The 26,613-nt window shown below is 52.3% G+C and overlaps 1 pseudogene; it reads left to right on the plus strand.

Moving 5' to 3' along the window:
• The first annotated feature begins 13,171 nt into the window (after positions 1–13,171).
• Positions 13,172–26,613, plus strand: part of LOC123177655 (probable inactive receptor kinase At5g58300) — a 106,125-nt pseudogene continuing 92,683 nt past the window's right edge.

The following is a 26,613-nucleotide window of genomic DNA, read 5'->3' on the forward strand; positions in this document are numbered from 1 at the left end:
ACCTCCGTCCCTTTCTCCATCCTTCTCAAGCTTCTGCCCCTTCTTGCCGCCACTTTGTCTTCTCTGTCCTCCGCCCCTCGCCCCTCACAGCCGCCATGGCCCCCAAAACCAACAAGGGAAAAGGGATGGCCAAGAACGCCGGAGCGACGGAGGCACCGGGGAGTGAGTTGGCGGCGCGGCGGACGCAGCTCGCCTTCTTCCCCTCGATGATCGATGTTTTCGAGCTCCGGGACAGCTTCAAGCCCCTATGAGGGTGCAAGACAGGGGGAGATGATGGGGCATCCAACCACGCACCTCGTCCCCGCCAACTGCGCTGAGGCCGCCCCGAATCAGTACCCGTTTTCGTCAACTACTTCTCTTGCGGCCTCTGCCCCCTTTCTCCGATTTCTTCAATGATGTCATGCACACATTTGGCTTCCACCTTCTGGATTTTACTCCAAATGTTGTGTCATGCATGGCTCTTTTTTCCCACCTCTGTGAAGGCTTAGTCGGAGTCGTCCCCAACACGGCGCTCTTCCGCCATTACTTTTACCCTCGCATCAAGGGGGAGGCGCCATCTCTGGTTGCAACAACTGGATCCCGAGGTCCGAAGGGACGTTCCCAGAGGGCGTCCAAAAGGAGAGGTGGGAAGAATAGCGGGGCCGGTGGTGCTGGATCGAGGAGGACGACCCACAGGAGTGCTGCCAGGTTCGCCAGGCGCTGCTAGTTCGCAGGCCCAACCGGGGCGACGTCGACACCCAGGACGACAAGCTCAAGATTGCTATCACCCGGATTCTTCGCCTCACCGAGGCCGGGCTCACCCTTGAGATGATCGGGCGGATTTCATCCGCCACCGAATCGCTCTGCTGCATGATAAGGGGAGGCCGGCCTGGCTCTTCACGAATGCGGCCGATATCATGAGGGTTCGCCCCGGCCTCGACCACAACTTCACGGTGCTGGCGCACCCTCACTTCTGACAGCAGCTCTTCCAGCTTGACATGGGCCGCGACGGCAAGGATGAGAGGTCTGGCAAGGCCGTGAAGGCCGGTAAGGTTGCCAAGGGGCCCTTGTTTGGGTTGCTGGAGGGGATGGCCCCGCTGAGCAATAACTCGCGCCAGAACGACATCATCGCCATGATGCCAGACTACAACGCGCATGGCCCCGTCCCAAATTGGGCCGAGCTACTAGAGGAGCAGGTGTAGGAGTTCCTCGATAGTCTGGAGGTGAAGTACGTCCGTGAGGAGCCGCAACTCGTCCAGACACCACCCAGGCAGAGCTGGACTACATCGCCGCCAGGGCGGCGGAGGCGAAGCTCACCAAGGAGACCAGCAGCGCCGGCGGGCTGGAGGACAAGGCCGCGGCGGCCGCAAAGGATACAGAGGTCTTCTTCGACCTCGTGTCTCTCAGCCCAAGGAGGAAGAGGAAGGCAACAGAAGAGGAGGTGGAGGACGAGTAAGTGCCGTTTCTTTCGTCATCCCTGGCTCCTCTAACTGTGCTTCTTATCTTGACTTGTTTTCGTCTTGCCAGGGATGCGGAGACGCTGTCCTAGAGGGAGAAGAGGGCCAGGTCCTCGGCGGGCGGCCAGCCCTCGGCGGGCACCTCAAGGGCGCCACTGGTTGTGGTAAGCAGCTCGGACAGCAGCCCCCGGAGCAGCCCCCAGCATAAGTTCACCACTCACCCCTCGTTGACGTGTGTCGAGGGTATGGTCCATTGGCGCGGACCTTGCCGAGATCGCAGGAGGAGGTTAACAGTGGAAGGATCCACTGAGGGCCACCCCAATGCGCCGCCCCCATCGACCATACCGCCCCGAGGGGCGTCCCCGGCAAGGGCGCCAAGCACCGAGCCGATGAACACGGAGGAGGATGCAAGCTTAGGCACTCGTGGACACACCTCGGCGCCTGATATTGGCGGCGAGGGGGCCTGTTTTTCCCAGCCTGTCATGGGTAAGCCATTCGCCCTTCATCCTTTTTCTTCTTCTTGAATCTTGGTCTTGGCTTCACTTCACCCCCTTCCAATATCCACATCCTCTCCCGGCGGACCGGGAGGACCTGGACACTGTCATCGAGGATGTCGCCAAGGATGCCACGGCGGAGGCCGAAAAGATCGCCGCCGAGGTGGCCGCCAAGGGCGCTGCCGAATACACCGCCAACGGGCCTGCCGGGGTGCCCGACAAGGCTAGTGCCGAGGAGGCCGGCAAGGGACCTGTCAGGGAGGCCGGTGAGCCCGTTGCCGAGGAGGAGGTGGCTGATGACCAACCTTCCTCCTCCGCTGCCTCTGGCTCCGGCAGGTACCTGAGGGTGAGCGACGACCTTTTCGTCCACCTCCTAGGGGCGTCAATCTCCAGGTTGCCCATCGAGGGAGAGGTGTTTGATGAGGAGGTGCTTTTCGCCGCCGGGCTCGAGGTCGTCGATGAGCCCAATGCCGGAGGTGACGTTTCTCAAGAGGAGCGGCTTCTCCAGGCCATGGGTGCCAGCTTTCAGAAGCTCCAGGTGCTCCACCGCGCCCGCCTGGACAAGGCCAAGTCCAGGATGGCAACGGTGGACAAGGCGGAGGGGGAACTTAAGGGGCGCGTCACAGAGGCGCAAACTTGGTTCCACCAAGCTTACAAGGAGCTGAAGGCCGCTCAGCGCGAGCTGGCCAGGCGCGATGTGGAGCTCACCATGGATCGGGCCGACGTCGAGAAGGCCCAGGAGACGGTGAAGAACCTGGCCCCCGAAGCCGAGGCCACTCGAGCCCAGCATCAGGCCACGCTGGACTCCCAGGAGGAGGATCTTGCCGCGCACGAGGAGAAGCTTGCCGCAACACTCTGCGGCAAGGACAAGGAGGTGGAGAAGCTTGTCGTGCAGCGGACCCTGGAGCTGGAGCAGAGGCACAAGGAGGCGCTCGATGCCCAGGCTCTGGTTCATGCCGACAAGGTGAAGGAGCTGGAGGTGGAGCGAGACGAGCTGAAGGATCAGGTCCGGAAGCTGTCCAAGGAGAAGGACACCCTCAACGGTGCCCTGGTTGAGGCATAGGGATAGTCCTCGACAAGTCCGGGCAGCTCTCCGAAGCGAACAATGCCATCAAAGACCTCAAGCTGAAGCTGGAGGGTCTCGAGGGGATGCTGTCGGAGGGCAAGGCCTGGGAGGAGGCCCTGGCCAAAGACCTAGAGACCGAGAAACAGCTGTGGAAGAATGAAGCGGCCAACCACAAGGATTTTGTGGAAGGCGAGAACCGCTGGATCGGGCGTCTCGAAGGCGTCACCGGTAGGATCACCACGCAGCTGGCAACCATGGGGACGCCAAATGTAAGGTATACCCCGGAGGGCAATGCCAGCCCCAACGCCAAGATGACCATCTTCTTTGAGGGCGTCCTCGGGTCCCTGGAGCAGCTCCACTCCAGTCGGGCGGCCTACCTGGCCGACGAGTCCCGGAGGCTTTGCCGGGGTGCCATGACCAAGGTTCTCAACAAGGTGGCGCACTAGAACCCCAACCTTGACTTCGACGCCACACTGGAGAGCTTGCCGGAGGATGCAGACCTCGTGACGCTCAAGCAGCGTATCAAGCCCAACATCAGCCTCATCGGCGGAATTGAGAGGGTGGAGAGCCAGTGCCGGGATTAGGCACCCTGTTTCTCATGGCCGCTGCAGGTTCATGGCCAAGATAGTTTATATTTTTAGTTAGAACCGCAACAACAATTGATGTAATGTAACTCTGTAGTACTTTTGATACAATGGATGTTATTCTCCTGTCTGATCTTCCCTTGTATGTCCGCCCTATGTTAACTGGGTAGGCTCGTTGGCGCGTAAACTCAGGATGGCACCTTGGGGACGGATCCCCAATAGCCTGCCGGGTGTGCTTGCTACCCGGCAAACCACCTTACCGCGCTCAACGCGGCCGCTCAAACTGTCGAGCTTGACTCGAGTCAGGATCGAGAGTGTTGCCAATTGCGGAAGGCTACCCCGCGACTCTCAACGCGGCCTCTTGAGCTGTTGAGCGGACCCGAAACAGAACAACGGTGTTGTTAACCGCAGAAAGGCCCTTTTGCGTGCAGGTTTTCCATACACAGGGCAGGACCTTCGAGGATAATAACCATATATATAAAAAGAAATTGCTTAAAGTTTCACATGACTTAGCTTTCCTGTCGTTGCACGGACATCCACCACATCCGCAGATGGTGTCGCCAAGCTCGGTCCTCTTCTTAATTGGAACGACGGCCATGACGAGCCGCTGCCCCGATCAGAACAAATTTTCACAACCGTGCCCCCCACCTGGCGTGCCGGAGATGTCGGTGGGAACGACTACTATGGGGTCGCTGGGATACCTTCTACGGTAGGCGGGCGTGGGGTTGTGAGAAGAGCGGGTCTGACAGGAAGCACACGGATCGTTTTCCCAGGTTCGGGCCGCGAAGATGCGTAATACCCTAGCCCTGCTTTGGTGGATGTATTTGAGTATGTTCTTGTGTTCTTGAGCTAGCTACGGGGTGCAACTTGCCCAAAAGAGCCAAATCCCTCCCCTGGTCGCCTCGGGCCTCCTTTTATAGGCAAAAAGGGGTCGCCACAGTGGCACACAGGAGGTGGAAAGGTCTATAGTCCATGAGCCTATCATCTGGGACCGTCGGGGAAACGCATTTAATCCACTGCCGACGTGCCCCTTGCTTTATCGGGGATGCCAGGGAAGCATGTCCCAGCTGCCGCTGCCTCGCCTGGCCTTGACATGCGTCTGAGCTGACGAGGCATCGTGGCGCCATGTTGGCTGGCTGGCGCGGTGGTGGAGCCTTCAGGAAGACTTGCATGCCACCACACAGGAGCTTGCTGGGCTGGTGTTGAGGCCGCACGTCGCCATGCAGGTGCCTGCTCAACTGGTTGAGCTGGCAGCTGCACGGGGACGGCGGTGGAGTCTTGGCTAGCGCAGGCCTGGTAGTGGCCCTGCTGATGCCGTCGGCAAGGGTCTTGCAGGGGGGCCGGCAAGGGTCTTGCCGTGGCGTTGCTGTCATCCCTGGCAAGAGTCTTGCCGGGGGTCTTGCGGATTTCCTCGGCTAGGATCCTGCCGAGGGTCGCCGTCTTCTGGTCATCATCTGACCTCATATGTTTATGATCTTGACGAAGATTTGCATGCCACCACAGAGGCGCCTCCCGAACCTTGGCTCCAATGTAGTTGAATGGGCAGGAGCCTGTGGGCTCAAGGGTGGCTTTCTCTACTGGTGTTGGGCAAGTTGCCCCGGCAAGGGCGGAAAGGCCCTTGCCGGGGCTGCGTCGGCAAGGAGTCCACCTCGCCCTGTTGCCCTCCCGCACTTCTGGTCCTGGCATCACCTTGGTTGTATTCTGCTTCGGCTTCTCTCTGGCTTCCCTCCTCTCCCCTGCTAAGTGTGGCCGCAACGCGTGGCTCTGACTGCCCGTGCACAAGTAAAGGGGTAAAAAGGAGAGCCCCTACTTTGGTACACCGACACCGTGTTTGTCATAACACATAATTTAGCCTCACCGTCTGAAGTCACTATCATCATGGCTATAGATCTAGCCTTCTTACAACTAGCATGTTCGACATAATTTACCATTCGTAGATGCCCGTGCATTGCATGGAACACCAAGATTGGGGGTGGACGACGCCAACAGCGGCCATCGCGCCAGATTTTTCCATGGCCTTCTAGATGTGGTGGGGAGGAGATAAGGATGATTGTGAGAGACAAGGAGTTGGTTGTAAATAGGGAACAAGTGCGGGCATCTTTTTGCAAAACTGGAGAAGTTTGGTTTGTATGCTTCAGATCTAGATCCGACGACTATTGGTGAAATATGGTAGGCACAACATCATCACCAACTCAGGACCTCTTTGATTCGCAGGATTTCGAAAACGCGGGAATAGGGCACGACAATATTAAAAGATTCAAACTAATATTACAAATGTTAGGAGTAATGATGCACCTACGAAGAGGGAATCTAGGAAGTTTACGTAAGAACTTTCATTACTTTAGGTGGATGCAGCATTATCGTGCAAACTAAAATCCACCGCCCTAACAAGTCACTAATGGGCAAATAAATTTTCGAGTCTCTAGCTGTATATGAGCCCATCAGAGAGTGCAAAGAGAGAAAGAGCTACTCCCTCCGTTTGATAATGCAGTGCCAACAGTTTTTTGAAGTCAAACTTTTGAAACTTTGACCAAGTTTATAAAGAAATTACTTATATCTACAATACCAAAGATAAATGATAGTACGAAGTAAGTACATGTTGTGATGAATCTAATGATCGTTCCAGATGTAAATGTTTTTCTCCATATATACCTGGTCAAACTTTTATGAGGTTTGACTTTTCAGAATATCCATATGCTTATGGACGTGAGAGATGTCGGTTTTCTGGGAACAGGGGTCCCCAGACTTGCCTGCCTGCGGCCCACGATGTGGCTTTGCTAGCGGGCATGTACAACCCATCTTCATCAACAAGGAATCAAGACCTTCGCGAGGGGCCAAGCCTCGCGAAGCGGATGACACAAGACCTCCTCAGGAGTGGCCTCACTAGGCTGGCTCATGAGGGGCGGAGAGTTCAAGGCCGGACAAACCTCGTGAGGTTCGCATGACATAAGGCATGACGATCGAGACCAGGCAGGCGCCAGCGCGCAATGTCGTTCTTTCCTCTTTGGTGCTAAGGGGGCAAGTGCAGGCGCGGAGTGCCGAGGCATCAAGCAAAGGTTGCCATATTGGTGCAACGAGACCAAGACCAGAAGGACGGCAAGACGGAGGTCACCATGGAGCCCAAGACGGTGTCACCACCAGAGCCTTTGGCAGGGGAAGACTGCTTTTGTTAGGATAGCTTGTACTAGCTCTTCCCTTTCGAATTGGACATTGTTGGCTCCCTTCCCGCTCAATATTTGGGGAGAGGACCATGGCCTCTATAAATAGGTTTAGCCACCACAGTAGGAGGCAACTCGTCTCAAATCCACCCGAACGACAACCAGTTCGCCAAGCACAAGAACACCTCAACCTCAGGAGGCTATTCTTCCCCTTGTACTGTTCCTCCTCAGCCCAAGAGGTAATCCACCACCACCACACTTGAGTAGGGATTACACCACAATGGTGGCCCGAACAAGTATAAATATTGTCCCCTTTGTGTTCCGAGTTCATTGAGTTAGTTCGGGAGATCTTAGCTAAGTTAGAACGCGGATCAATAGGGCAGAGATCTTCGCGCGCACCCCAGTGTTTGAACCTTAAGGGTTTTGCCGGAACCCGTGATTTGACATTTGGCACACCAGGTAGGGTTGCCCCGAAGTCTTCCTTCTGTCACCTCACACTCCACCATCTCCACGCCCGCTCCCCATGGTGGACGCCCCTCCAGCTGGATCTACCAGTGCCCACGGCAGCGCTCGGGGGCTCCGAGCCCTTGCTCCCGCCTTGCAGCGGGTGCAGTGGCCACCCAAGTTCAGGCCGGAGATGCTGCCACGCTACGACGGCGCGGCGGACCCGTCGGCTTTCCTACTAGCATACGAGGAGGACGCTCTGGAAGTCGGGGGCGACGACAAAGTCATGGCCAACTGGTTCCCAATGTCCCTTGCGGCCGTGCCGCGCGCTTGGCTCCTCCACTTGCCGGAGTCTTCTATCACCACCTGGGAGGAGCTGTGCGGCCTCTTCGTCACATGCTTCGGGGAACCGGCGGCCCCCATCGTCGTAGCTCTTCTCGCCGGTTCGCAAGCACCACCCTCAGATCGGCACATCAAGCCGTACCTTCGCTAGATCGGTGTCGCTTAGAAGCGCCCGGGGGCTCCGCCTGGCTAGGGCGCGCCTGAGGCCAAGCTCACCTTCGACTCGGAGGACCATCCCACCTCCACCATCAGTTCGGGTGCGCTCCCGATGCTGTGCGCACCCAACATCTGTCACGTATCAACACCAAGACGCTCGTCGATGGCGGTGCCTTCCTCAATGTGCTCTCCGTCGAGGCCTTCAGCCCCTTCACGTACCGTTCGAGCGACTCAGCCCCAGCAAGCCCTTCTCGGGAGTTGGCAGGGGCCCCGCTCGCTTCGTGGGGCAGATCGCCTCCCTGTGACCTTTGGCACGCGCGACAACTATCGCACCGAGCTCATCGACTTCGACATCGCTCGCATTGGCCTCCCATACAACGCCATCTGTCAGGGTATGGGGTCCCGGCAAACCCTTAAGGTTCGAACACTGGGGTGCACGCGAAGTCTTTCCGTCCAACCGATCTACGCTCTAGCTCACTAGGATCTTGCAGATGAACTCAATGAACTCACACCACGGAAGGACACAAGGTTTATATTGGTTCGGGCCACCATTGTGGTGTAATACCCTACTCCAGTGTGGTGGTGGTGGATTGCCTCTTAGGCTGATGATGAACAATACCAGGGAAGAACGGCCTCTTAAGGTTGAGGCGTTCTTGAGCTCGGTGAGCTTGTGTGTGGGGGGGTGGTCTCTCTAGCACCGATCCTCTCCTTTTCCACTGTGGTGGCTAGTCCTCTTTACTAGTGGACCTGGTCCTCTTCCCAAATATCGAGCGGGAAGGGAGCCAACAATGGCGGGCTAATTTGAAGGGGGACAGCTAGTACAAGCTACCCTGACAAAAGTAGTCTTCGCCTGCACAAAGTTCTGGTGGTGATGTTGTTCTGGGCTCCAAGATGACCTCCATCTTGCAGTCCATGGTCTTGGTCTTGTTGCACCGAAATGGCAACCTTTTCCTGAGGCATTGGTACTCCGTGGCTGCGCTTGCCCCCTTTGCACAAAAGAGGAAATAAGGACGTTGTGCGCGTTGGCGCCCGCTTGGCGCCCGCCTGGTGTCGATCGTCACGGCTCACGTCATGAGAGCCTCGTGAGGTTCGCCTTACCTTGATATCTCTGCTCCTCGTGAGCCTGCCTAGCTAGGCCACTCCTGAGGAGGTCTTGTGGCGACTGCCCCGCAAGGCATGGCCCCTCGCGAGGGTCTTGAATGCTTTGTTGGTGAAGATGGGTCGTACGGCCTACTGGCTCAGCCACGCCGCGGGCCGCAGGCAGGCAATTCTGGGGACCCTAATTCCCAGAACGCCGACAGTAGCCCCCAGGCCCAAGGTGTGCTGGGGCTTGGCTTCGCGGCGAAGCCAAGGGTCAAGCTCGAAACTCTGTGGGCCCCCAAAGCCCGCGGCCTCAGTTGACGCGTGGCGGTTGATTGGACGTGGGCGTCTCCGCTTCCCCATGCTGCCTTTGAATCTGCCAGGCTATGCGGCCCCGCTTCTTGCACAGTTATTCTTCCCTCTCAGCGCCTGGCTTTTCCAAGCTTCCAATCTCCCTGCTTCCTCGACGCCCTGCTCCACCTTCCCAGTCCAACCAGTGTTTCGTCCGCTTTTCCGCCATGGTGCTGAAACAAGCCGACAAGGGGAAGACACCTCTGTGCTCGCCAAACGCACCTCCATCCTTCGAGCCATCACTCAGCCAGCCTCATGTGCTCAACGACGAGGCCATGGGCAAGGTGCGCCCCATGCTCGCCTCCAGCTTCAACGAGTGGGGAGAGACGCCGGCCTGGCCTGCGTCTCGCTCTAGCATGGTTCAGTCAATCATCGAGATCCCGATCTTCATTGACGCCCTCTGGGCTGGCCTGCTTCCTCCCTTCTCCGCCTTCCTCAACGTGGTGCTCGAGCACTATCAGATCCATATGCTTCATCTCGACCCTCAATTTGTGACCCTTCTCGTCATCTTTTCCTTCGTATGTAAGGCCATGGTGGGCATCGCACCCTTCGTGGCGCTCCTCTGCCACTTTTTCTCGCTATATCTCATTGGTGCCCGGCAGAGCTCAGGGTGTGTGGGCTTTCAGGCCATGGTGGCAACGGCAGGCATGGGGATCGACTTCGAGCTTCCTTCATCCACGAGCGAATTCCGCACGCGATGGGTGTTTGTTGATGCCGGTGTGCTCAACCCTCTTCTCCAAGCTCCGGTGGGGCCTGCCATTCCAAACTCCGGCTGGGGTCACCAGAGGCTCGCGAGCCCCTACTTGGCCCCCGTCTGGGCCAGGCTGCGGTGGTTGAAGGACCTTGGATTGACTGCGCCCATGGTGGTGAGGGAGTTCGTTAGGCGCCGAGTTGCCCCGCTTCAACGCCATTCCCGCCCGATGTGGGCCTTGCTCAGCGGGCAGGACAACATGGGGTTTTAGGAGGAGGGGCTTACTCTTGCTGCGGGGCAAACTATGCTCATGGTGCTATCCGGTGTCCCTCTGCCGAACGAGATGCCCAAGAAGAGCTGCATGTTGTACCGCAGTGAGAACAAGGTCATGTTTGCCGCGAACATGCCCTCCTTTGATGAGTGGGGCTGCGCCCACTTGGCTTGGTGGGGCCCCGTGAGAATCTCGTCATTGTAGTCCCTGTCCTCGCCGCTGTTGCCGAGCTCACCCCAGGTGATGGTGCGAGGGAGGGGATCTACAATAGGGGCTGGTAGCTCAGGTGCTGAGGAGAACCCGCCGAGCAGTGATCCAGGGGTGTCATCCTTGGGAGCTTGCGACGGCCCTCCTAAGGTGCCAGTTGCTGATGAGACGCGGCATGAGGCTCCCGAGGCCGAGGCTTCAGGAGCCTCAGGAGGTCGCTGCAAGAGAGAGCCGGGCTGTTTGCCGCAGCTGGGCTCCCCTGAAGCCATCTCTCTTGGCTCTTCTTCGGCTCCGTCGCGCTCCGGTCGTCACGTCCAGCGCTTCGGTCGCCTTTGCATGGAATTCGAGGAGCTCCGCAAGAGGAAGGGATCCCCTAGCGGTGACAGCATCTTCGTACCATTGAAGTGACGGAAGTTCATCGCCATCGACGAGTAAGTACCTCTCCTTGGTGATCTTCTATGTGCCGCCTTCCTTTCCTGACGATTGTCCCCTCAGATCCCCTTCTGCTAAGGCCACAAAATCTCCAGAGACGCAGCTCCCTCTCATCCCATCGCACTCGCCAAGCTTCAGTGCCTCAGGCTCGGACGCTGCCCGTGGCATGGGGTCAGCCTCGGGAGTTGGTCCGTCATCAAGGCACCCCGAGCTTACGCCTTCGCAGTCCTTCCTACGCGGCCTTGCTCTGAGCACAACGGATGTGCCAAGGGATCCTCCGTTGGTCATGGTTGGTGGATGGCTAGCCTCGATGCTAGAGCCTCCTTCAAGCAGCGGCCTTGTTCGATCCGGGCCCCTCACAAGAGTTAGCCAATGTCTGGGGCCACGCCAGCCCCCAGCCCCCAACCGAGAGATGGCGCGCCACTTGATGCTCCACCCGCAGCACCCGAGGTGGAGGACGAGATGGGGCGAGCGTTCGATCTTGAGCGTAGGCGTAGCGTGGTCCGCCACGAGCTCTTCCAGGAGGCGATAGGTGCGATGAACCGTCTTGGTGAAGAGCTTGCTGGCGTCGACTCGCATCTCAAGGCCGAAGGTCTTCGGTTGGTGGAGGAACGGCCCAAGCTGCGAGTGGCAATCAACCTTGGCCGTTATCATCGCGACCTTGCGAACGCAAAGGCCGAGGCGTCCCTCATGAATGACAATGAAGCCCGCTCACGGGCTTTGGAGGAATATCACGAGGCCGATCACCGCCGCAAGGCTACGGAGGAGCGCGCGTGGGAGCTCCAGGCCTGGAGCGCGTCCCTTGAGCTGCAAGTCGAGGCGTGCGGGGCTGCCCTTGCGTCGATGAGTGGTCGGATCCGGGTCTTGGGTCGACAGACATCGTAGCTGGTGAATATCGGAGAGCTGATTGGTGGAGAAAAGGCTCCGGCGCACCCCTACCTGGAGCGCCAAATGTCGGGGTATGGGGTCCCGGCAAACCGTTAAGGTTCGAACACTGGGGTGCACGCGAAGTCTTTCCCTCTAACCGATCTACGCTCTAGCTCTCTAGGATCTTGCGGACAAACTCGACAAACTCACAACACAGAAAGACACAGGGTTTATACTGGTTCGGGCCACCGTTGTGGTGTAATACTCTACTCCAGTGTGGTGGTGGTGGATTGCCTCTTGGGCTGATGATGAACAATACCAGGGAAGAACGGCCTCCTGAGGTTGAGGCGTTCTTGAGCTCTGTGAGCTTGTGTGTGGGGGGTGGTCTCTCTAGCCCCGATGCACTCCTTTTCCACTGTGGTGGCTAGTCCTCTTTATAGTGGCCTTGGTCCTCTTCCCAAATATCGAGCGGGGAGGGAGCCAACAATGGAGGGCTAATTTGAAGGGGGGCAGCTAGTACAAGCTACCCTGACAAAAGTTGTCTTCGCATGCACAAAGTTCTGATGGTGATGTTGTTCTGGGCTCCACGATGACCTCCATCTTGCAGTCCATGGTCTTGGTCTTGTTGCACCGAAATGGCAACCTTTGCCTGAGGCCTTGGTACTCTGCGGCTACGCTTGCCCCCTTTGCACCAAAGAGGAAACAAGGACGCTGTGCGCGCTGGCGCCCGCCTCGTGTCGATCATCACGTCTCACGTCACGAGAGCCTCGTGAGGTTCGCCTTGCCTTGATATCTCCACTCCTCATGAGCCTGCCTAGCTAGGCCGCTCCTGAGGAGGTCTTGCGTCGACCGCCTCGCAAGGCTTGGCCCCTCGCAAGGGTCTTAAATGCTTTGTTGGTGAAGATGGGCCGTACGGCCTGCTGGTTCAGCCACGACGCGGGCCGCACGCAGGCAAGTCTAGGGACCCCCGTTCCCAGAAAGCCGACACCATCCTCGGGTATCCAGCTCTGGCCCAGTTCATGGAAGCAACCCATCCTTCTTACAATCTCATGAAGATGCCGGGGAGCCAGGGCATCCTCACCATCAAGGGGGACTCCAAGGAGGCCCTGGCGGCACTCAAGCTTTCCCTCAAGGCCGCGACGATAGCACAACCCACTGATGCGGATACCTCCAAGGCCAAGGGAGCCGCACCAACCAAGAAAAAGCAATGCTTCACTCAGGCCAAGGAAGAAACCAAGCAAGTGTTGGTTGAGGAGGACGGGTCCTCAGGGGCAACCTTTACCATAGGCGCCAACCTCGAGCCTGCTCAGAAGGAGGCGCTAGTGAAGTTTCTGTGTGCAAACAAGGGAGTGTTCGCCTGGGAGCCCGACCAGCTGGTAGGGGTCCCAAGAGAGGTAATAGACCACCACCTAAAGGTGTGCCCCAATGTACGCCCTGTGAAGCAGAAGGTGAGGCGGCAGTCCGCAGAGAAGCAAGGTTTGATCATCCAAGAAACTCGCAAGTTGGAGGCTGCGGGTGTCATACGCAAAGTTTGGTACCCCGAGTGGCTGGCGAACCCCGTCATCATCCCCAAGAAAGGTGGGAAGGAGCGTATGTACATCGACTTCACCAACCTCAACAAGGTCTGCCCCCAGGACCCGTTCCCGCTTCCACGCATCGACCAGATCGTCGACTCCACCGTCGAGTGCGACTTTCTATGCTTCCTAGATGCGTTCTCAGGTTATCACTAGATCAAGATGGCGGTAGAAGATGTGGAGAAGACGGCCTTCCTAACCCTGTGTGGGGTGTACTGTTACACCTGCATGCTGTTCGGGCTGCGCAACGTGGGCGCAACCTTCCAACGACTCAAGCACATCGTGCTGAAGTCCCGAGAGGCGGGGACCTTGATCCAAGAACTAGAGGAGACCTTTGAAAGCCTTCGTCAGGTGGACTTGCAGCTCAATCCGGAGAACTGCATGTTTGGTGTCCCATCTGGCAAGCTACTGGGTTTCCTGGTGTCCCACAGGGGGATCGAGGCCAACCCAGAGAATGTCAAGGCCATTGAAGACATGAGTCCACCACAGACCCTCAAGGAAATGTAGAAGTTGGTTGGTCGGGTGACTGTGTTGGGGCGCTTCATCTCCAAGCTAGGAGAGCGTGCCCTACCCTTCTTCAAGCTGATGAAAAAGAAGGGCCCGTTCGAGTGGACCCTAGAGGCTGACCAAGATTTTCAAGACCTCAAGAGATACCTGACCAGCCCTCCAGTGATGCTGGCGCCACAACGTCACGAGCCCCTAGTGCTCTATCTTGCCGCCACCCCGTACTCAGCCAATGCAGCCCTGGTGACGGTTCAGGAAGAACACCAAGCCAAGGGTGCGCCGCGCCATGCCATGCCTCTAGCAGAGACGGCGCAAGACCGGAAGGGCGCCATAAGGGCCGTAGCAGCAGCGGCAGAGGATCAGGCTCAGCAGAACGACGCCCCCAAACTCACGGAGACTTTGGCAATCGACCAAGCGTCGGGGGCTCTACCCCCTCAGGAGACACCCCAGCTTCCAGAAGACTCAAACCTCGTCAGCACGCCTACCCTCGTCGAGCACCTGGTATACTTCGTCAGCATGGTGTTGCGGGATGCAAGAGCATGGTACCCCATGCCTCAGAAGCTCCTGCTCACGCTCCTAGTGGCCTCGTGAAAGCTGCGGAACTACTTTCAAGGCCACCCCATCAAGGTCGCCTCAGCTTACCCATTGGAAAGAGTGCTCAGGAGCCCCAACTCTGTCGGGAGAGTCGCTGAATGGAACATCGAGTTGCAAGCATTCCAGCTGGAGTCACTACAAAAAAAATACACTTCCGTGATGATACATGTTTGTCATAGTAGGTCGCGTTTTCTGTCATGCATGTACATCCATGACGATTTTATGACAGAATCAAGATAGTCATACCTGTGTTGTCGTAGAAGTGTTCCATGACATTACAAAATTATCATCACGGAAGTGTCCACTTCCATGATGATAAATCGCGTGTCACAGAAGTGCTTTCGTCAAGGCTGACCAACACGTGGCATCCACCGTAACGGAACGCCGTTAAGCTATCGGGACGGGTTTTGGATCTGATAACCCGTTAACAGCCCCGACCAATGGGGATTTTCCACATGTAAAATCATCATTGGCTGCAGGAGACACGTGTCAGGTCCGCGTTGGCACATGTGTCACTCATCCAATGGGCGAGACGCGCCTATGATATGTTGACACGTGGACCGACCCATCAAGTTTAAATGGGCCGGCCCAACTGAAGGCCCATAAGATTTTGCGGACCATAATGGGCTGGCCGAGCTAAAGGCCCACAAGATATTGCGGACCATAGTGGGCTGGCCCAGCTAAAGGCCCACAAGATTTTGCAGGCCATAATGGGCCGGCCCAGGTAAAGGCCCACAAGATTTTTCTGTGCCATAATGGGCCAGCCCAAGTAAAGGCCCACAAGATTCTTGTGGATCATAATGGGCCGGCCTAGCTAAAGGCCCACAAGATTTTGCCGACATTAATGGGTCGGCCCAGCTGTAGGCCCACAAGATTTTGAGGACCCTAGTAGGCCGGCCCATTAACTGGCTGCCATGTTTTGGGCCAAATGCCGGCCCATATTTGATCCTCTCCATTAATGGCCTGCCATGCTCCGGGCCTAATAGTGGCCCATATGAGATCCGGCCCGTTAAAAGCCTACCATGTTCTGGGCTGAATTACGGCCTAGATCAGGTCCGACCCTTTAAGAGGCTTTGGGCTCAATTATGGCCCATATCAGATTCGGCCCGTCAACTAGACACTATGCTTTTTGCCCACTTGCTAAAGGCCCACTTAGTAATTCGGCCTGATATTAGTTTTGGCCTGTTAAGGGCCCATTTAACATTTCGGCCCTATATTAATTTTGGCCTATTAAAAGCCCGTCATATAGTTGGGCCTAACTATGTCCCAGTTTGCATCCGGCCTGCTTGCAGCCGATATCTGATTGGGCCAAACAAGGACCGAGCCAATTTTGGCCTGTTAAAAGCCCGTGATTTGATTCACACAATCATGGGCCAGGGTTCATTTCGGGCTGCTGCCGGCCCGTGAGCTGTTCGGCACGTTTTAGGCCCAACCTACATCGTGATTGCATGACGGCCCGATTATGTACCGTAATTTTATGGTTTGGCCAGTTTCCTGCGAAGACAGGATATATATACAGTAAAATAACTGCAGCATCATGAATAAGACAAACCTAGACTATACAATAAAGAAATTACGGCATATTAAATCGACTTGGCATCGAAGTTCGCCACTATGATAATAAAGCACAAGCAGACAACAGATTACATACACTAGGCATCAAAGATCGCCACCAGTGCAAATAAACACACCAACAAAATAATATACAAAACCGACAGCACTTCAATAGAGTTCAAGAAAGGTTAGCCCTGCTGGGGAGCTGCAGCGCAAGCAGCTGAGCAAGATGATGCGAGCGTGCTTGTTCAACACTTATATATTCCTCACTCTGAAAGATAAACAAGCAGACAGATGACATGTTTTGCACATAAAAGTATCAGTGCTGACATTTCATCACATTTCTTACTAACGAATAAAGAGACACGGTTTAAAATTGCATTAACACAATATGGTATTGTTCAGGTCAAGACATGGCAGGAAATGACATTGTGAAGGAGTTGGCAGCTTCACGACACCACTGGATTATAGATTAAGAACTCATAAGTATCAATGGTTAGTGTGTTGTCAATTTATACCATTTTATATTGGCAAATAAAGAGACGGTTTAAATAATAGTAGAATGATATGACATTGTTCATAGTTAAGACATTGCAAAATATGACATTGTGCTGTAGTGGGTAGGTTCACCACACCATTGGATTACGGATGAAGAACAGAAGCATACATGCAGTGCAAAAGAAGATCACTTGCTTTGTATAGTTTAATTTACATGGTATGAAGAAGGAACTTGGTTGTACAACTGAAAACTTAAATTGAGAAAGGACAAACTTTTGTTTATGAACTACATAATAAACTTTAAACAAGCATTTTGATGCAAACACCAAAAATAAACAGCTGTTGAAGTCATGCCTAACCAAATATATACAACAAAGTTTGAAGTCTTGAGATGGACAAACTTACATTATTGGTGAAGACAGGCTCTATAAAGGCCTTGTCCATGCTGATGGGGGGGCAATTCAAGAATTTTACCACAGAATCTTCTTCAAAAGCATTTCCTTTATTCTACATTTTGTTAAGAGTAAATATAGACATGATAATATACGAAAAAATGGAGAACATTTAAGATAAGATGAAGAGTGATGCTACATAACCAAGTAGCTATAAATGTAAGTGCAATGATGCAGGAAAAAGGTACAGCCAAGAGCAATGCACAGCTAAACTTCTTCAGTACCAACCTTATGGTAAGAGTAAATATATATCTGATGTGTAGAAAATGGAGGGCAAAGGAAAATAAGCTACAAAGTGATGGTACATGAACAACTACGTGTCATTATAATTGCACTGATAAAGGATCGCATGTACTTACAAGAACAATGTAGAGCTAAAAAACATTGGCATTGGATATATTCTACACTAATGTAACCATTCATATAGATCAGATAATTTGGAGCGAACAATTGATAAGCAAGCTATGATGCATACTACTGTCACTGTCAGGACCCCGACTCGATGTCACATCGATCTAGCCGGTAACACCTCATATCACTTTGCGGCCTCACGCACGGTATCCCCACGGGTGTCGCCTTACCTTTGCCCGGGACCGTTTGCGCCTTTTGGCTCACGTATATGATAGTGTCGCTAGCATCCATATGATAAGGAGCCCGGGCTGACATGACTAGTCGTAAACCCAAAGTGGCACAGACTTACAGGGACAGGCATCCATGACCCAGCTTCGAACGTGTCGGTCATCAGCAAGTGGGTCCGGGCTGTAGCACCGGGCTAGCAGGACTCCGGTAAACCGGGCTGTAGCGGGCTAACAGGACTCCGGTACTCAATGCGTGACATTTCCCCGAAGGGACAGACACAGGAACGAAGAAGGACACATGCCGGCCAGCCTAAGTGTTCCAGAGCAGTAGCAAGCTACGATGGCTCAGCGGTAACACTAGGAGACATTTCCCAGTAAGAGAGGCTACTAAAGATAAACAACTAGGTAGTCAGATCCCACACATACCAAGCATTTCAATCATACACACAATATGCTCGATATGTGCAAATACAACGAAGCATCACAACATGACTCTACGACACAAGTACTTTATTTAAGGCTCAGGGAGCCATACATAGCATACACAAAGGTACGGGTCCCACGACCCAACATACAAGTCATACAGTCATACAAACCAGCAGCGGAAGTAACTTGTCTGAGTACAGACAACTAGTAAAATAAAAGAGGCTTGGAAAGCCTAGCTATACTATGTGGTCCTTCACAAGCTCAGGGTCACCACCTGGGCCTTTAGCCTACTCGTTGATGTCAACGTCTACATAGAACCCATCAGAAGGGGTTGCAGCGTCTTCTGTAAAAATGTAAATTATAGCAACATGAGTACAAAGGTACTCAGCAAGACTTACATCAGATCCTACATACATGCATATTATCAAGAAGGGTTGGAGGAGTTATTGCAGCAAGCCAGCTTTAACTCTTGGCTAGACTATCCTACGATACTTCAACTTGAAATGGTTTTGCGCACACGAGTCCACTACTCACCACTTCAATACACTACCGAGGATCCGCCTCCGTCTTCCTACGGAAGAGCCATCCTCGGCACTCACACTTATCTTGAGGGTTTTAGTAGTTTCCATTTACTTGTCTATGAGCTGTATAGGCAACCAAGTAGTCCTTTACCGCGGACGCGGCTATTCGAATAGATCATGATAACCCTGCAGGGGTGTACTTCTTCATACATGTTTCCACCACTTAGCGTCTGCACACGACATGTGCTCGGCAGACTTCAAGCGAAAGCCGACGTGGGTGTAGACCACGACCTACCTAAACACTTAAGCCTCTAGTCCAGGTTTATCGCCTATCCAGGTTCCATCCGCAGGGAGTCCGGCCGAGGTTTCCCATACGGCCCCGAACGATGTGAACAGGGTTCCCGAGATACCTAACGGGTATTCGGTACACCGTGCCACGTACCTACCGCATCACAGCCCACCCCTACGGTCAGCGCTGTCCACGGCCTCCAGTAGGCTACAAACACCAGAAACTACATGCAACTCCTGGACAGAGAGCTAGGGTGAATAAGAAGTCGAGCGGGGTCATATTTCAGGGCCCAATGCATGGTAGTAGCTGTATCTTAAATCACACATACAGATCTCAGTGCTTAAGGTCGGCTTCAATGAAACAACCCACCATGTACTCCTACATGGCCTCTCATCGATACCTTTACCAAATCGTGTTCACCACACCACTCTCATTACCGACATAATCATTTCACTCTAGCCCATCACCCAGATGAACCAGACCTGACACGACTCTAAGCATAGCAGGCATAGCAAGGTAGGAACAACACATACATATGGCTCAATCAACTCCTACACATGCTAGTGGGTTTCATCTAGTTACTGTGGCAATGACAGGTCATGCAGAGGAAATGGGTTCAACTACCATAGCACACAGCAGTTTGAAACGTGTTGTCTTAATGCAGTAAAAGAGAGCAGGAGCGAGAACATGGGATTGTATCGATATGATCAAATGGTTGGTTGCTTGCCTGATGGTTCGATGCACTGATACGGTTCTTCGTTAGGGTAATCACGGTACTCCTCGGAGGCAGAACCTGTCGCAAAGGACACCGATACACAACCATCACCAAACAATGTGCAACAATATGATGCATGCATGAAACATGGCAATATGAGGGTGTTGGGCTAATGCAACTAAAACCAAAAGGGTTTGAACCAATTTGAATCAAAGATTCAAATTTCAAACTCAAACATGGCCTTTTAAAGTGCTTTTCCTTGTTCTGTATTAAACATCAAGTTAACTTGTTTAGTCATGCATGAAAATAGTACAGATGGATAGATTGGATTTTTCTGATCATTTTTCATATATAATTTGTCTGATTTGGAGTTACAGAATAAAAGTTATGAATTTTTGAAGTTTAAATAATATTCTGGAATTTCCTGATTTAAATTAAATCCAGAAATATATATATTGCGCCAGCATGACGTCAGTGGTCAACTGCGGCTGGCTGGGGTCAAACCTGACGTGTGGGGTCCACACGTCAGTGACAGGGGGGTTTAACAGGGTTAATTTAATCTTAATTAGGAATTAGTGGCGCTAGGGCCCACTGGTCAGTGTCAGGGGGGTTGACTAACAGTGATTAGCACTAGGCTGACCACCTGGCCGACGGGGCCCACGCGTCAGTGACCCTGGGGGGGTCAAACCCCAGGTCATACAGGTCAAACCCACCGGCGACATGACGCCGGCGAGGCCCGAGACGGCGGCGCGATGCGGAAATGCGCTACAGGGCACGGGCGAGGCCGTGCTTGGGCTCGTTGGAGAGCCCTTGCTCCCGCGCGTCGAACGGTGGTGGTGGTCGTGCCTGAGGTGGCCGGTACCGACGACGGCGAGCTCGTGAGCGGCGGCCGGAGTTCGGGTGCGGTCGGGATCGGCGCTGCTGCTCGCAAGCGAGGGAGCTGAGGCGCTGGAGGGGCTCTACGGGTCGCGGCAAGCACAACGGGTGCACGCCCGTGACCAAATGGTCACCGGAGCTGCGTCGACGGCGAGCTCGGCGACGGCGGGGGTTCGGCCGTGGTGGGAAACGGGGTTACGGCGCGGGAACGAGGGGGAAAAGCGGGGGAAACGGTGGCGGAGCTCACCGCGGTTGCAGTGGGCGTCGAAGCGGGCTCGGGGACGCGCTGGAGACGGCGAATCAACGGCGATGGTGGTCGGAGCCCGAGGAGGAAGACGATGGCGTGGAGGCGATGCAGAGCTTCCCGAGGGGCTTGGCTTGGTGGGGAGGAAGAGGGGGTCGCGGAGCTCCTGAGCTCAGCGGAGGGGCGAGGGGTGGCCGGTGACGGCTGCTATGGCGAACGGCGGCGAGGGGTGCGTTCGGACACGGGAGGGAAAGAGCGAGGGAGAAGAGAAGAAGAACCGGGGGAGAGTGAGAGAGAACGGGGGAGGGCGTGGCGTCGTTCCAGGCCATCTAGACGAGGAGGGGAGGGGCGGGCAGGCAGGCGAGCTGGTGGCGTGGCGCGGTGGCGCGCGCGCGCGCCGGGCACACTCCCCTCCCTCTGTCGAGGACGAAGACGACAGAGGAGGGAGACGGGCTGGGCCGCCTGCTAGCTGGGCCGGCCAGCTGGCTGGGCTGCACAGGGAGGAGCCCCAGGTAAGCTTCTCCCTTTTATTTATTTCTGTTTTCTAATTTCTGACATTTGTTTTGATTTAAATAAAATATTAAATCATTTTATTAACTTATGCCAATTTTTGCAGGAGCTAGATATATTATTCCAGAGCTCCCCAACAGGTGGCATAGTTTTTGGACATATATTAATATATATAACTAATATATTTCCAATGCAAATATTTATGCATTAATTCCAAATGCCCAAAATAAATACCTATGAGCTCTTAAAAATATTGGTTTGATTTTTATCTCTGTCCAATATTTTCAGAGAGCAACATGAGCATTTTCTTGGACCCTTTTGGAGAAATTTTTATTTGAGTCATTTTCAAAAATGATTCTGAGGGTTTCACAAATCCCCATTTCAAGTTTCTGATGAAAGAGTAAACATGATGCAACACTCTAATGCATGACTAGCTAGGGTGTGACAGTCACATAATGAACCAGGTATGTATGCAAGTACAGTGATACAGGACAACAGGTAATAACAAGAGCAAAGCAGCGGGCAGCATATTTGCGATATCCTATCGTTCTTGTCAAACCAGAATTCTTCTTCGAGCAGATTTCCTGCAAAAAAGATCCGTAAGGCACATGCGGAAAAGTAAAAGTTCAAATTGTCATGTGATTTCATAGACAATACCTCATCCTGGGAACGAGATCAGTGCATAACAAGGTTTTTCCATTCAATGTCTTCTAAAGTTAGCACAGGAGACTTCACCAGAAATTCATTTATAGACTTGCCATCAAAGTGTGATTTCCTCAGGTAACACCGATACTACTGCAATGCTTCCTTGAAAAGCACAAGCAAGCTTTTCTCGTCATGACTATCCAGATTGACCCTCGCCTAGTTATAACAATGTAATATAAATCATTGATGTGTTCAATCAGCAGAAAACAGGAAAATAATAACCATGAATAATAGCACATACACGTAAGTTGGACAGGAAGATGTGAAAATGGTGTTTGTCTTCACAATAATCTTCCCATGATGGGAATATATGCACGTAGTCCCTAACAACATTGAAAGCATTGTCTTTTAAACTGGGAATAAATGGAATGGGGTTCCAATCTGCAGGAATTGGCCGTCTGTAGAGTTGGGATAGGTCTTCCGCCGGTGGACTTGTTATACTTTTTGTTGGAGTGGGATTTTTCTGTGGTACAGCTGGTGCTATGGCAACTGAAATCGGTATACCTTTTGCTGGAGTGAAGGTCCTGTGCGGTGGGGCTAGTGGTGTGGCCAGTGAAGTATGGGTACAGTCTGCTAGAGTCGGTCCTACATTTTGTGTCACTGGTTGTACAACCAATATAAGTGGGGTGTTGTTTGATTTCTCCGGCACCACCACATTTTTCAAGGACTTTGCTGGTGCTCCTTCAGGCTCGGCAATCACCCTCTTCCTTTTTGATGTCTGATGCACAAGAACAGCATTTGAGTGGAAAAACATGGTATGATGGCAGATGGAATATTTATTGATAATGGATGGGCATGGCATCTCGACATATATGATGAGTAAACTAAGCAGATGGCGGTGCAACAAAGTAAAAGAAATGCAAGACAACATATGCAAGATACCCACAATCAATAAAACATTGCCAAATTAGAACAGGCATCCTGATGGGTGAACAGGACAGGCCATCTGCCTTTGACTCCTCGAGGTTAGAATATTCATTAGGATCATATTCTAAACAAGAATCAATAAGTGGGGAGCGTGTGAGTTTCATTGCATCCAGAATGGCACTCAATGCCTTGGTGCCAATTTTGTAAGTCATTGCAGGGTTTAGCTTCAAGAGTGGACTGCTGCTAGTGTGACACAAAGCAGCTACACAGATCATAGTGTAGATATAACGGGAAAACCTTAAGCATCAGAGTAAAATCAGCAAAGTGGAACTTGCTGGAATATATGTGCTAGTATTGCCGGTACGGCTAGAAAGGCTTCGGATACCAGCTCTCTACAAGTTAAGGTGTGGTACTGTTAATATCAGTGTAACTCTCAAAGGCGACACAGCTCCCCGCATTTCCTTGCTATTATTATAGTATTCAAGTGGGCAGGCCACTACAAATCCTATTCCTATGTTTACAAGATCCTACGAATCAAAGAGGCTCAAAGTGTCCATCACAACTGACCGTATAGTCCTCTACACTGCAAATGTCCCTGCTCATCTTCAGTACAAGGAACATACTGTAGTACTATCATACTCCCTCCATTCCAAAATATAAGTCTTAGTAGAGATTTCCACTATGGATCACATACAGATGTATCCAGATACATTTTAGAGTGTAGATTCACTCAGTTTGCTCCATATGTATTCCACGTGGAATCTATACAAAGACTTGTATTTAGGAACGAAGAGAGTACATATTAAAGAAGAACGGAAGAGGAACATGGTCAAGAAGAGCAAGCAGATTTTGGATAATAAAATGTGGTTGCGCAGTGCCCACACATGATGAACCAGAGCGCATTAAGAATGCAACTCCCAGCTATCTCTCGACCATTTTAGGCGGTTGGATGAAGATCCTACGTCTCCTAACCCTTCTTCTTCCTCGTCTCTGATTCTTCCCATACAGAACACCGCACGGGCCGCCGGTCGGACCACCGGCCCCCACCACCTGTGTTCCTCCGCCACCGCCACCCCCCACCCCCGCCCCAAACCCCATCTGAGTCGAGTTTTCTTCGTTCGGAGAGGCCCCACGACCACATGAGCCCCTTCGATTGCACAGGTGAACTCCGGCGAGCTCTGAAAAATCGACTGGCCCAATTTTGAAATTTAGTCTACTGTGATTTAACTAGTGTGGAATATAAAAGGGAAAACCATAAGCATTGGGAGTATAGTGTTGAGAGTGCGATGGCGGATCTGAAGGTGCAAACTGGACAAAGGCAACTTCGCAACCAAGACAAGAAATCAGAGTAAAGCAATGGCGATCTATTTTCTTGCTGCGATAAATAAGTTGAGCAGATACGAAAGAGTACTGCCTCTGGTGCGGCGCCATGTATGCATCTGATGAGAATTTGACGGTGCTGCGGTAGCGATGGCTGTCAGTGGCGTGGAAGAAGATCTAGGAGGGTAGACGGTGGCGGTGGGGCGCGGTGGATGAGATGGTCGTAGGAGCGGTGCCGGCAAGGTGGATGAAGCGATAGGACGGGATGGAAGGATCCTGTCCGAAGCCGTGGATGAGAGAGGTCGATCTCTTGTAATGGACGGTGGCGTCAGGGTATCAGCTCCTGCATGGTGGAGGACGGCGGTGGATGGGGTGGAGGATGGCGGCGGACGGAGGAGGGTGGGGTGGATAGGGTGTTTTGGCGCCCACGGAGTACGAATGGGGAAAAGGGAGGTAGAGAGGAAAGGGGAACCATGTATTCAGGGCGCGCTTGTCTCAAATGCGAGGAAATTTACAAACTTAGCCCCCGTTTCAAATTTCTACTACATCACAGCAACATTAGTTGGTTGGGGATAGGACGGTAATCTCGCATACACCGAATATTTGTCAACAAGAGTTTGTTTTTGGCGCCCACCGTGTATGAATATGAATCGGGGAGGGAGTCGATTTCGACCGAGGACACACTTTGTTTTGGCGCCCACTGTGTATGAATCCGGGTGAGAGGTGGTTACGTCACGTTTGGGTGAAATTACAAACCTACCCCTATCAAAACCTATAGAAATCCAGCAGATAGGCTTTGCGTGGCAGGCATAGGCAGTAGTGATTTCCATCTCGCAGATTTTGGTTTCAGGCGGTTACTGTGACTTTCCCCGCTTCATTCAAATTTTGCAGAGAGCACGTTTACCATGCCAACTCAATTCGAATCTCGTTTGTACTCTATTTTTTTGGGCAGGATCCATTTTCAATTGGAATTACATTCTATATACATCATTTTTTTATATATACTTTCAGAAGCACAACACCATTTATACATAAATATGGTTTACAAATGGCATGATCTCAGATTCATAAGGTTGTATTCATCAATTTGGATTTTCAAATATTGGGAACCACTTTATGTTGAAATCCAATGTATGCATTGCTCACTAACTCTTTCCAATTAATGTGTGTTTCATGCGGGTTTTTTTACTTCTCAAACATGTATAATGTGTTTCACACATGCAACATATAGTGTAATCCCATTTAGACATTAACTGCATATAAACCATGCATTGTTTGTAATTGAAGAATCTATGGATCACCAATATTGATAAACTATATAACATTACACGTGTGCCCAAATTCAAATGAATATGCATGTTTGATACACCAATTTGCGTTATGATATTATCAATGTCGTGATCTCCAGTTTAAATATTTGAATCCCCTTTAATCCAGATATTCATCTCATATAGCTATCACTCATGCTTATATAGGAGTATCTCTCTGGACCTATATGCGTTCATCGTCTCTCAGGTATCTCTCGTGCTACCTGTATGTCGACAATGATCTTTTATCTTCGTAACACACTCACGGTACTCTCTCCCTCGACCTTCATCACTCTATCTCTCTCTAAGTATATCTCGCTCCCTGCTATGTGTCTCTACCCAGGATTCTCAATGTGGAATCTCTTTCTCTCACTCAAACACAAAACTTTGTATACCGGGGTCTCATTTCTCTCTACTAATCCCATGTGTGCCACTCGCACACCCCTCATACAAAGATGTTTTTCGCTCCTTAGATATGAGAACCTACGACTCTTCCTCTTCAATATCTCTTTCTCACACACAAACACAAACTTTGTCTCTTAGGGTCTCATATTTCTCCATTGTTCTCTTGTATGTCGCTCACACACACCCTCTCTCCCTAGAGATATCTCGCGTTCCCTCGTATGTCTCTCTAGCTATCACTCTCGTTGTGAACTATCTTTCTCTCTCGCAGACACAAAACTTCGTCTCTCTGGATCTCATTTCTATCTGATATTTGTTTGTATGTGACTCACATGCACCCTCTCTCTATCTCTCTCACACCCACACACATAACCCAGCCTTCTGATCAAATCGACTCCTATCTCTAACGCACACTAGCTAGCATCTTTATCTTTCTATTTATCTGTTTCTCCATCAACCTTCTTTCTCGCCCTCACTCTTGATTCCTATCACGCACACTACATATGTTTCTCTCTACATGCAGTCAAGTGCCCTCTCACACACATATATAACTTCACCCTTTGAACCACCTGATGGTCATCTCCAACACCCAAACTAGTGGATGTCCCTCTAGCTAGCATCTCCATCTCTATATCTATCTGTAGTTTCTCCGTCAACATTTCTTTCTCGCACGGAGTCTTGCTTCCTATCACCCACACTATATATGTCTCTCCATACATATGCATTTATAGGTTGGTCTCTTTTGCACAATCGTTGCACCTCACTCCCTCTGCTCGCCATAGATGCATGCTCCAGCCCACGCCACTATCTCTTAAAGACAAAAACGCATGCTCAATTGTTGGGCCTTCTTCCCTGCATTCTCACATGCATGCATACTGTCATACCGATCCGTCTCTCCCATGTCGTTGACCTTATGACTTATGTCTTCTTTCTTTTATCTCGATCATGCGCGCGCGCACACACACACATCCCATGTATACATGTATACCTCTCACACATGCACGTTCAAGGTCTCTATGTCTCCATATGTAGTTAATTACCCTCAATCCTAATGCCACATCGAATCGTTCTCCTCTTTTGTGCACATAACTTCTGCCT

This window comes from Triticum aestivum, chromosome 1A, assembly GCF_018294505.1.
Source record: "Triticum aestivum cultivar Chinese Spring chromosome 1A, IWGSC CS RefSeq v2.1, whole genome shotgun sequence".
Classification (NCBI taxonomy): Eukaryota; Viridiplantae; Streptophyta; class Magnoliopsida; order Poales; family Poaceae; genus Triticum; species Triticum aestivum.